Genomic DNA, 13,356 nt, shown 5'->3' on the forward strand with positions numbered 1-13,356 from the left:
GAGGTTTAATTGCTTTTGGCTTGTCAGTAGGTGGGATTGACTCTCAGGCTGACTAGTTGTGAGACTTGGCTCTGCCCACAGTGGATGATATGCTGCGTGAGGGTTGACTGCTCAAATGAGGCTTGGGCCCTATGGGATCTTGTGCCAATAGAGAATTCCCTCTGGTTGTGTCACTTGTAGGTCAAACCCAATAATACTCTAGTTTGGTCTGGAGTTGGCCTCTGATGTGTTGAATCTTGTGCCTCTTGAGCTGGGTCCTGGTGTAGGGCAATTTCTGAACAAAGAAAATTACCAAGCAGAACAACAAAAACAAAAACAAAGAAAAAACCAAATATACTCACATGTAAAAACAACCAATAACCCACACTCAACACAGGCAAAAATATGAAAAGTCCAAAATAAGAAAAAAAAGGGGGAGGCAGCAGTAGTCTTGGCTTAAGCCCACCAAGTAATCCCCAGGTTGTCCTCTGCTGTACCAAAGAGTCCTCTGTGTCTTGTGCAGGCAGAGCCAGCCACCTGGTGCCCAGAGTGACCCTGGCACTTCAGTTCTAGATGAGTGAGGCTATGGAGTCTGGATGGTAGATTTTTTCAAAGTCAGTGCAGTTTCTGCTCCTGCCTGCACATATGCACACTGAGAGTACCACAGCCAGCCCTGTGCCCAGGTTTCCTGAGTCTTAGGGCACTTCCTGCGTGTGTGTGTGTGTGTGTGTGTGTGTGTGTGTGTGTGTAGGGTGTGAGATTTCTGAGCTGCTGAATGCCCAGAGCTTCCTCAGCCACTTGCTGCTGAGCCCTGGGAGTGTCTCCACAGTTGTAATTGCCCTGCCCTAGGCAGGCCAGAAAAGGTGGGGACTGGGGATGGAGTAGTCCTCTCTCCCCCAGCCCAGCAGTGTCACACTCTTCCCAGACTCTTCCCTGGGTCACAGCTGCAAACTTGGTCCTCCCAGATCCTAAGCCCTACTGCTCCTTTGTAATCCGACATTATGCCTCAGTTCAGGGACCAGGTTAAGTCTTTGGAAGGGCGGGGGTGTGATTAGGAGAGTGGGGGGAGGGGTCCAGGTATGGTGTTTACTTCCTTTGTCCAACCTAGGGCCCAGCTGGAGGTCTCAGCTGAGGTTACTGCCTCAGTGCCTGGATATGCGGCTCTCTCGGCAGGAGAGATCAGTGTGGGAAACAGGGCAATAGCCCACCTCCTGGCTCTTGTGGTCTCTGTTCTGTCCTGGGGCCTCCTGCATCTCTGCACTCATGGATGTGGGCCACGTCTCCACTTCTGTCCTTTCCCTGACCCCTGCTCCCCCAGTTTGCCCTCCTTCAAGTCTCTTAGCTGTTCTGTGTGATGAGCTGAGAGTCCTTTGATGGGTTATAGATGTTCAACTTGTGGTAAGTTCCGAAGGAGAACTCAAGAAGACCACCTCGCTGCCGCCATTTCTATGATGGCCTCTACCTACCTTACAGGATGTTCTTGAATAACCAATTGCCTTCTGATTATTAAGTGAAAATCTTCTTTTACTAATAGAAATGAAAAACAAGTTAAAATGCCAAAGTCGAACAATCTGAGCTTGGCAGCTCTACAGTAGATGGAGGCCATGTCACTGTTCAGAGACTCAGATAGACAAAGTGAGTGAAAGCTAGGCAACCAGCTTTCCATCACACATTTGGTAGGCATTCTCCAGTGCTTTCCTGGCACAGCCTGGAAGGGAAGTGCCAAATGGGGACACAGCTGACATCCACCTCAATTCTAACAGACGTTGATCAACGGACCCTGGCACATAGTCCATCTTTTATTTGAATTGCTTTTGGAAAACCAGGATAGGGAAAGCCAGCAAACTGCAACACAATGTGCTATTGGCTTTGGCCAAATGCACTTCTGCTGTCTGCTGCTCCATTGTGGTGAGTCATTCTAGATGGGGGAGGAGGGCTAAGGGAAGGAGACCTCTTTACAAAGAGTGCAGAGAAACTGGGGCCACCACATCCTAGTTCTTTGTGCAAACTGGGCATTGTTTCTCACTTATGTCTAAGCCACAGAATAAGGAGTGTAGTGGAAGGAAAACAAAATGGGGGCTGGGGAGATGAAGAACAAAACCAACACACATAAGTGCATGGGCAAGCATAGTGCTAGATGCTGATATACACGATCACATTAAATTCCCACAAAAAGCCTGGGTCCTTCATGCCAGAGCACTTCTCTACCCCAAATCTTAGGTGTAAAGGCAATTACCAGGTCTTAGTTGATCTCCACAAAACTCCCAGAGGTTCTGTCACTGCTTCATGTTGTCCCCAAGACCAGTCAGTGCTTATTGTTGGCTTTCCTCAAACTCAGCATTCTGTCTTTTGTTTCCCATAGGACTTTTGCACATGCTGTTTGCTTTATTGGGAACTCTCTTCTTCTTGTGACTCCCCTCCCTCCATCTTTTCATCTTGATAATTCAATATGTAGGTTTCAATTTAAGCTTCCCTTTATTGGGAAATCCTAACCTAATCCTCCAGTGTATGTCAAGTATCTTAGTTATGAGTTACTTTTCTTCTCTTCAAACCTCTTACCTCAGTTTGTAATCACATGTTTATTAGTGGTTAATTAAGTAGTTAATGTACTGAGTGTTTTATCTCTATTAGCACAGTTCCTAGCTCAAGAGCTGAACTGCTAGGACTAAAATCCTATCTCCAACACCTACCAGTTTTATGACATGGGAAAATTACTACATCTCCCTAAGCCTGAGTTTCTATGTCTATAAAATGAGGATTAGAATGGTGTCAATGTCATAGAATTATTGGGGCAATTAAGTGAGCGAATATCTCCTTAGGTGCTCATGCTGCTGCTTCTCCTTGATGTTGACACTTGCTTGGATTTCTGATTTCACAGATGCAGCTGGGACCTCAACTTTAACTGCTCCTGACTTCTCGTTTTGACCCACTGGTTTTGCTGTCTGATTTCTTGATTTTTGCCTGGTAAGTCCATGATTTCTCCTCTTCAACCCTTGATCCAGCCCTAAAGCTAATGTGGACATCGCTAGCCTTGGCTCTAGTCCAGGTTGTGACCACTGCTCCAGAGGAAAGGGAGAAAGAGGTGACAACAAGGTAGAATTGGACAGACCTAACTCTGACATGGAGACACCGCCATCTACAGGTTGGAAGTCAGTGAGCTGACAGGCAGATCAATACTGTCAGATTCTTCAAAAATCTGCCCTTGTGGCATTTCATCACATTTTTTCTCATTCCCCTCCCTTATCTGGGCAGCATTCACCTCACTCTTGACTTGAGCCCTTCCGTCCTGAAAACAGCACTGAAGAGCACTGGAGTGTTTCCCATTCTAATCATTCTTCTAATATCATGTTATGATTACATTTTTACATGATTAGATTTTTTTATTTTAAATTAGTTTTTAATTATAAAAGCAATAGAAATACATGATTTAAAAGTTCAAACTGATCAGATGCATAGGAAAGTTATTCCAAAGCTCTCCTCCAACTTACATATGCTTGCATATCCCATCCCCTTCTGGGGGTGTGCACACTATTGTGTGTACTTCAAGAAAAATATTTGCCACATATGCAATTTATGCAACAATATGTATTACACATCTCTTTCTACACAAATGATATACATATTTCCCTGCACAAGGGCACTTCTTTCCATGGAGCTGTAACTTTGTTTAATTTTAAAAGATGAATAGACTGAAGGAGAAACAAAGACATTCAAAATAACACTTGTCAACCTGTGATCATTCTTCAACATTATTGATGTATGACTCATTCTTCCCAAAGTAATACAATTCTGTTCAGAAAATTCAGAAAGGTCATTTTAAAACCAAAGGAAAACTTTGGTCTTAAATAGATATTTAATTGTACTTGAACAGAGTAGGCATTTACCAAATGTTAAATAGCGTTACTGCCACTATTATTATCATATTATTATATTATAGAAGGGAAGGATGCCTGAGGAATTGATTACTCCTTCATTTGTGCCACTGTTACCCCTTGTTTGTACACTGTAGCCACATTTATAGTTGTAGATCATAATTGTGTGTTTATATGTATTTTCTTTTGAGTTTTATTTCTCTTTCAAGTCCATGGACTCAGTAGTTTCTGGGATATAATATGTGATCAGTCTTTTCACTGTGAATGTCTTTATAAACATATAGCATTCACTCTTAAATATAAACAGGTAGCCAAGAATCACCAGACTTGAGAAAAGCTAAGTCATAGAATCCAAAAAATAGGGAACCCAACACAGGAAAGAAATGAAGAGAAAACCAGGATGATGGTGGAAGTAAGTTCTGACACAGGTCTAGAAAGAAACCAGAGGAGATGGACCAAAAGAACACAGAATGTCTCCAAGGAAAAAGTGTAATTAATAGGTTACCTGATGTATTTGACCATATTGAGGGGAACTTTATAGCTTTGTAAGTAAATCTGGCTATAAATTAATGATAAATATACAAAAAATAAGTGACTGAATATAGCACAATTCTTAAATACAGGAAAAACAAGAAGTTCTACAGGAAAGCAAATTAAATAAACAATGATTTGTATAGTCATAAAATGTAAACACAAAATAGTAATTTAACCCAAACTTGGGATATAAATATACTTGAAAGACATAGTGAAGAGAAATTAAGATGAGAGAGAAGCTTATCTTCCAGAGTATAAAGCCAATAGATAATGTCTATACAATTGAAAGAAAAGGAAAATGAAGAAACAACTGTAAAAGAATATTAATTAGACAGTATGGGGATTCCTCAAAAAATTGAAAAAAGAATTACCATACAATCCAGTAATCCCACTTCTGGGCATACAGAGAGTGTCAAAAAATGTATACACATTTTAAGAAAGGAAAAAACTATTAAAATTACAATGATGGTAACCACTTTGAGTACCTTTTGTAATTGCAGAAGTCAAACGTAACTTGTATGCATCTTCTGTTATCAGTATATATTGATTATTACAATTTTAATACAGATTTTTCCTTTCTTAAAACATGTACACATTTTTTTAGCACCCTCTGTATATGCAAAGAATTGAAAGCAGAATCTTAAAGAGATATTTGCACATCTATGTTCACTGCAGCATTAGTCACAATAGCCAAGAGGTGGAAGCAACCCAAATGTTAATCAACAAATGAATGGATAAAGAAAATGTGGTATGTACATACAATGGAATATTATGCAGCATTTTTTAAGAAAAGGAAATTCTGCCATTTGTGTCAACATGGGAGGACCTGGAGGACATTCTGCGAAGTGAAATAAATCAGTTGAATGTTAACTACAAAAAGACAAATACTGTATGATTCCACTTGTATGAGCTAACTAGTCAAATTCATAGAAACAGAAAGTAGGGGGTGGATCCAAGATGACGGCAGTGTAGGAGGATGCTAAACTCACCCTCTCCCACAAACACACTGAAATAATCACCTGTATATAGAGCAATTACTCCTGAGAGACAACTAGGACTGATTGAACCACTTCTAAACAACAAATTATCAAAAGAGACCAAACACAGAAGACTGGGAAACCACTGGAGTCTTCCATCATCTGTGGGATCTCTCCGGTATAGGAAGTGCTGGAAAATGCCATTGTTTATATCTCCTTCCACCCTAGTAGGGTGAGCAGGAGCTCTATTCAGGTGCTCTGGCCTACCTGCAAGATCACCACCACATGTTTCCAGCCACACTGCCTGGAGCCCATTTCAGTTCTGTAAAAAGGGAGAAAGCAGGATCAATAAATGCACTTACCCACCCTGCCCAGAGCTGTTCCAGTCTGGAAAACTGGTGGCTCAGGCACTGTAAGAGCCTGCCTGACTCTCGCTGGCCTGCCAAAACTACCTAGCACACAGAGGTTACCTCTTGTATAGACAAGATCGCTTTCTGCACAGCAAATGAGAGAGACCATATAGAGAAGACTTGGAAAACTGTGGGAGCTCTCCAGGAACTGTGGGAATTGTCTGGGTACAGAGATGCCAGTGAGCACCATTGCATTGGAGGTCCCTCTCCACTTCTATCGAATGAGCAGGAGCTCTATCCAGGTGCGTTGTTCGACCTGCAAGTTCACCACAGCATGTTCCCAAACACATGGCCTGAGCCCATTTTGGCTTTGACAAAGGGAACAAGGAAGACCAACAGAGAATTCCTACATACACCTGGCCTCCCCACCCACAGCCACTACAGGTTGGTAGGCCAGTGCCTGGGACAGTGTCAGCACCTGCTCAGCTCCAACCAGCTTGCCCAAACCACCTGATACACATGGCCTACATTGAGATTGCTTCTATACAAAGCCACTTTTTCAAGACAGGGAGAGATTGCTATTTTGTCTAATTCATAAAAACAAATATAGAAAGTCACACAAAATGAAAAGACAGAAGAATATCTCTCAAATGAAGGAACAAGAAAAATCCCCAGGGGATAAAAATGCTAATGAAATGGCGACAATTTGCCTGGTAAAGAAACTCTCATAAAGATGCTCACCAAACTTGAAAGTGGAATAGAGGAACTTAGGAAAAACACCAAAAAATAGTTTTAAAAGTATAATAAAGAACCAAGCAGAGCTGAAGAATACAATAATTGAAATGAAAAATACACTAGAAGGAATCAACAGCAGATTAGCTAATACAGGAGAGTGGATCTGTGACTTGCAAGACAGACTGTGGAAATCAACCAATCAGAAAAGCAAAAAGAAAAAAGAATGTTAAAAAATGAGGATAGTGTAAGACATCTCTAGGACAACATCAAACACACAAACATTTGCATAATAAGGATCTCAGAAGGAGAAGAAAAAGGAGTAGTAAGTTTATTTGAAGAAATAATGGCTGAAAAGTTTCCTAACCTGTGAGAGGAAATAGACATCTAGGTACAGGGAGCACAGAGAGTTCCAAACGAGATGAACCCAAAGAGACCCACACCAAGACATATTGTAATTAAAATGGTAAAAGTAAAAAATAAAGAGACAGTTTTCAGGGCAGCAAGTTACATACAAAGGGAACTCCATAAGCCTATCAATTGATTTTTCAGCAGCAAATTTACAGGCCAGCAGTGAATGGCAGGACATCTTTAAAGTGCTGAAAGAAAGGAACCTACAACCTAGAATAATTTACTGGGCAAGGTTATCATTCAGAATTGAAGGATAGACAGAGAGTTTCCAAGACAAGCAAAAACTAAAGGAGTTCACCACCATTAAGCCAGCATTACAAGAAATGTTAAAGGGTGTTCTTTTAAGTAGAAAAACGAAAGGCCATAATCAGAAATAAGGAAATATTAAAAAGGAAAAATACATTACAGGTAAAGCCAAATATTTAATAAACAGTGAATCAGACATTTAAAAAGCTACTACAAAAGTCAAAAGACAAAAGTACCAAACTCAACTCAAGCTACAATAAGTAGTCAGGAGATACACAAAGCAAAAATATCTAAAGTGTGATATCAAAAACATAAAGTGTGGAGGGGGAAGTAAAAATGTAGTCCTTTTAGAATACATTTGAACTTAAATGCCTATCAGCTTAAAATAACTTGCTATAGGTATAGAATGATATACATAAACCACATAGTAATCACAAACCAAAAACCTACAAAAAATATGCAATGAATTAAGAGAAAGGAACCTAAACAAAAGACTAAAGAAAATCAGCAACCACAAGGGAAGCGATCAAGAGAAGAAGAAAGGAACAGTGGAGAACTACAAAAACCCACAACTAATAACATACTCAGTGTTGAAGGCTGAAATCTTTTCCTCTAAGGTCAGAAACAAGATAAGAATGTCAACTATCTTCACTTCTATTCAACATATTAATTGTACTGGAAGTAGCCATAGCAATCAGACAAGAAAAAGAAATAAAAGGCATCAAATTGGAAACGAAGAAGTAAAACTGTCACTATTTGCAGATGACATGATACTTTATATAGAAAACGCTAAAGAATTCACCAAAAAGCTATTAGACCTAATAAATGAATTCAGTAAAGTTGCAGGATGTAAAATCAATATACAGAAATCTGTTGTATTTATATACACCAATAATGATCAGAAGCAGAAATTAAGAAAACAATCCCATTTACAATTGCATAGAAAAATATAAAATACTTAGGAATAAGTTTAACTAAGGAGGTAAAAAACCCGTACTTTAAAAACCATAAGACACTGGAGAAAAAAACTGGAGAGGATACAAATAAATGAAAGGATATACCATAGTCATGGGTTAGAATGATTACTATCGTTAAAATGTCCTTACTAACTAAAGCAATATGCTGACGCAATGCAATCCCCATTAAAATACCAATGGCATTCTTCTCAGAATTAGAACAACTAATTCTAAAATTTATGGAGAACTGCAAAAGACTCTGGATAGCCAAAGAAACCTTGACAAAGGAGGAAGTGGGAGGTATCACACGCCCTGATTTCAAACTATACTACAAAGCTACAATAATCAAAGCAATATGGTACTGGCATAAAAACAGATATATAGATCAATGGAATAGAATAGAAAGCCCAGAAATAAATCCTCACTTATACAATCAATTAATCTATGACAATGGAGGCAGGTGAGAATATACAATGGGGAAAAAGTCTCTTCAATAAGTGGTGTTTGGAAAGCTGGACAGCTACATGCAAAAAATGAAATTGGACCACTTTATAACACCATATATAAAAATAAATTTAAAATGGATTAAAGATTTAAATGTAAGATCTTAAACCATAAAACTCCTAGAAGAAAATATAGGCAAATAAACTCTGACATCACTCTTAGGAATATCTTTTTGGATATGTCTCTTTGGGCAGGAGAAATAAAAGAAAAAAAAGGAAATGGGATTACATCAAACTAAAAAGTTTTTGCACAGCAAAGGAAACCACCAACCAACTGAAAAGACACCCTGCTGAATGGGAGAAGATATTCACCCATAATACATCTGTTAAGGGGTTAATATCCAAAACTTATAAAGAATTCATACAACTCAACACTAAAAAAACAAACTAGTTAGAAAATGGGCACAGGACCTGAATAGACATTTCTCCAAAGAAGACATACAGATGGCCAGTAGACATATGGAAATTTGCTCAACATCACTTATCAGAGAAAGAGAGAGAGAGAGAGAGAGAGAGAGAGAGAGAGAGAGAGAGCAAAGAATTACTTTTCTATGTAACGCTTTTGAGATCTAATGTATTTGGGGGGGGGGTGAGTGAATGGCATTTATTTTGCTTTGTTTTGTTTACTCAGATTTTTTTTTTTTTAAGTTTTGGAAAAAAATAAAACTGGATTCTCTAGGTGGCACATCATTAAATTCTGCCCCTAGAGGCAAGACATTTGTCAAGTGAGAGTAGAATCACACAAGGAAAGCACATTAAAGCATTTCTTAGCTGAAGCAGCTTGAAATAGTCTCACTTATTATGGGGATGACATGAACAAGGAAATCCTAATGCTCAGGTCAGATTGACTGACACAGGGTTTTCTTAGAGGGGCAATGCTAGATAATGCTTGCCTCTGTGTCTGCCTTTTTGGGGGCTATCAGCTAATTAAGTCCTTTGGTCCATGGAATTTCTCTCCAAACAGGATACAGAACTATTGGATGACAAGATTGATTAAGCTTCTTTTTATTAAATTACAATCACATCTGCCTTCTTGAGATTCTTCCCCTACAACATGGATCAGAATTTGGTTTGTTTTTTAATCATCTTTGTAGACCAGCTCTTGGTTTACTTCCACAGTTAGCTAATATCAGGGCTGTATTAGTCAGTTTAAGCTAGCTAGGTTACACTGCAGTAACAAAGAACTAAAACAAACTCAGTGGCTTACAACAACAAAGGTTTATTAAGAAAGAAAGAGAGAGAGAGAAAGGGAAAGAAAGACTGACAGGCAGACAGAGAAAAAGTCGAATTTTGGTTGCCAGAGGCAGGAAGATAGAGGGGGAAATGGACAGTTGTTCAGTGGGTACAGTGTTTTATTTTTATTTTTATTATTTTAAATTAGTTTCAGGTGCACAAGACAAAGCAATACTTAGACGTTTATCATTTATATCCCTCACACTGTGTGAGCCCCCCTCCTCCCATCCACAATCCCTCTGACATCGCACAGAGCCATTACATTTCCACTGTCTCTATTCCTAATGCTGTACTCTGCTTCCTGTAACCATATACATACATATACATACATACATACATACATACACATATATATATATATATATAATTATAGTTGGCATTCATTATTGTTCAGCTTCAGGTGTACAGTGCAGAGATCAGGCATCTACATCATCCCTGAGGTGGTCTCCCAAATGGGACACGTGTCCATCGGATACCCTACAAAATCTTTACATTATTGATTACGTTCCCCAAATTAATTTTCAAAACCCTGTGGCCATCTTGTGGTTACCGACTATTTTCTAAATAGTCAGTAGGTTACCCCTACCTTCCCCCTTATCCCCACCCACCCACCCAACTAGCAACACTCAGTTTTTCCTCTATGTCTCCAAACTGTTTCTGATTAGTTCATTCACTTATTCTTTGTTTTAGATTCCGCATATAAGTGAGATCATATGGTATTTGTCTTTCTCTGTCTGACTTATTTCACTTAACATAATGTTCTCTAGGTCCATCCATGTTGTTGCAAATGGTAAGATTTCTTTCTTCTCTATGGCTACGTAATACTCCATTGTATAAATGTACCACAGTTTCTTAATCCAGTCGTCTACCGATGGGCATTTCGGTTGTTTCCATGTCTTGGCTATTGTGTATAGTGCTGCAGTAAACATAGGAGTGCATAAGGATATTTGAATTGGAGTTTTGAATTTCTCCGGATAGATACCTAGGAGTGGGATTGCGGGATCATAAGGTAGTTCCATTTTCAGATTTTTGAGATGTCTCCATACTGTTTTCCATAGTGGCTGCACCAATCTGCATTCCTACCAACAGTGCAAAAGCGTTCCCTTTTCTCCACATCCGTGCCAGCACTTGTTTGTTGATTTATTGATGATAGCCATCTTGACTGGAGTGAGGTGGTATCTCATTGTGGTTTTTATTTGCATTTCTCTGATGGTTAGTGAGGTTGAGCATTTCTTCATATGTCTGTTTGCCATCTGTATGTCCTTTTTAGAAAAATGTCTCTTCATGTCCTCTGCCCATTTTTCAATTGGGTTGTTTGTTTTTTGGGAGTTGAGTTGAGTGAGTTTTTTATAAATTTGTGATATTAACCCCTTATCAGATATGTCATTGGCAAATATCTTTTCCCATTCAGTAGGATCCCTTTTTCTTTTATTGGTGGTTTCCTTTGCTGTGAAAAAACTTTTTAGTTTGATGTAATACCACATGTTTATTTTTTCTCTTACTTCCCTTGCGCGAGGGGATATATCAGTAAAAATCTTACTCCGGGTAATGTCTGTGAAGTTTCTTCCTAGATTTTCTTCTAGGAATTTTATGGTTTCAGATCTTACATTTAAGCCTTTAAGCCATTTTGAATTTATTTTTGTATATGGTGTAAGGAGGTGATCCAGCTTCATTTTTTTGCATGTGTCTATCCAGGTTTCCCAGCACCATTTATTGAATAACCTGTCTTTACTGCACCGTACATTCTTGCTTCCATTGTCATAGATTAAATGGCCATATAGGCATGGATTTATTTCTGGGCTCTCTATTCTGTTCCATTGATCTATGTGTCTGTTTTTATGCCAGTACATTGCTGTTTTGATTACTGTAGTCTTGTAGTATAATTTGATGTCAGGTATTGTTATACCTCCCACTTTGTTCTTATTTCTCAAGATCGCTGAGACTATCCGGGGTCTTTTATGGTCGCATATAAATTTTAGGATTATAAGTTCTATTTCTGTGAAAAACGTCGTTGGTAGTTTGATAGGAATTGTGTTGAATCTGTATATTGCCTTAGGCAGTATGGACATTTTAACTATATTAATTCTTCCTATCCATGAACATGGTATGTGTTTCCATCTATTTGTATCTTCTTTCATTTCTTTCTTCAGTGTCTTATAATTTTCTGAGTACAGATCTTTTGCTTCTTTGGTTAAATTTATTCCCAGGTATTTTGTAGCCTTTGGAACAATTGTAAATGGGATTGTTTTTTTTAATTTCTCCTTCTGATGTTATATTATTGGTATATACAAATGCAACTGATTTCTGAATATTAATTTTGTATCCTGCTACTTTACTAAATTCACCTATCAGCTCTAATAGTTTCTTGGTGGAGTCTTTAGGGTTCTCTATATATGGTATCATATCATCTACATATAATGACAATTTTACTTCCTCCTTACCAATTTGGATGCCTTTTATTTCTTTTTCTTGTCTGATTGCTGTGGCTAGAACTTCCAGCACTATGTTGAATAGAAGTGGAGAAAGTGGGCAACCTTGCCTTGTTCCTGATCTTAAGGGGAATGGTTTTAGCTTTTCCCCATTGAGTATGATGTTAGCTGTGGGTTTATCATATATGGCCTTTATTATGTTGAGATATGATCCCTCTATTCCCACTTTCTTAAGGGTTTTTATCATAAATGGCTGCTGGATTTTATCAAATGCTTTTTCTGCATCTATTGATATGATCATGTGATTTTTATTTTTCATTTTGTTAATGTGGTGTATCACATTAATTGATTTGCAGATGTTGAACCACCCTTGCATACCAGGGATGAATCCCACTTGATCATGGTGTATGATCTTTTTAGTGTATTGCTGAATTCTGTACGGTTATATTTTGTTGAGGATTTTTGCATCTGTATCGGCCGGTAGTTTTTTGTTTTGTTTTTTGTGGTATCTTTGTCTGATTTTTGGGATCAGGGTGATAGTGGCTTCGTAAAAAGTGTTTGGGAGTCTTCCCTCCTTCTGGATTTTCTGGAAGAGCTTGAGGAGAATAGGTGATAATTCATTTTTTAATGTTTTGTAAAATTCACCTGTAAAGCCATCTGACCCAGGGCTTTTGTTTGTTGGGAGATTGTTGATTACTGATTCAATTTCCCTGGTGGTAATCAGTCTATTCAGGCTTTCTGTTTCTTCTTGAGTTTGCCTTGGAAGGTTGTACACCTCTAGAAAATTTCTTCCATATTGTCAAATTTGTTGGCATATAGTTGCTCATAGTAATTTCTTAAAATTTTTTGTATCTCTGCGGTGTCTGTTGTCACTTCTCCTCTTTCTTTTCTCATTTTATTAATTTGGGTTCTCTCTCTCTTTTTTCAATGAGTCTGGCTAAAGGTTTGTCAATTTTGTTTATCTTCTCTAAGAACCATCTCTTGGATTCATTGATCTTTTGTATTGTCTTTCTGGTTTCTATTTCATTTACTTCCGCTCTGATCTTTATTTTCTCCTTCCTTGTACTCCCTTTCGGCTTAGTTTGCTGTTTTTCTCCAGATCCCTTAAGTGTGTAGATAAACTGTTGATTAGTG

The sequence above is a fragment of the Rhinolophus sinicus genome, linkage group LG12 (genome assembly GCF_036562045.2).
Source record: "Rhinolophus sinicus isolate RSC01 linkage group LG12, ASM3656204v1, whole genome shotgun sequence".
Lineage (NCBI taxonomy): Eukaryota > Metazoa > Chordata > Mammalia > Chiroptera > Rhinolophidae > Rhinolophus > Rhinolophus sinicus.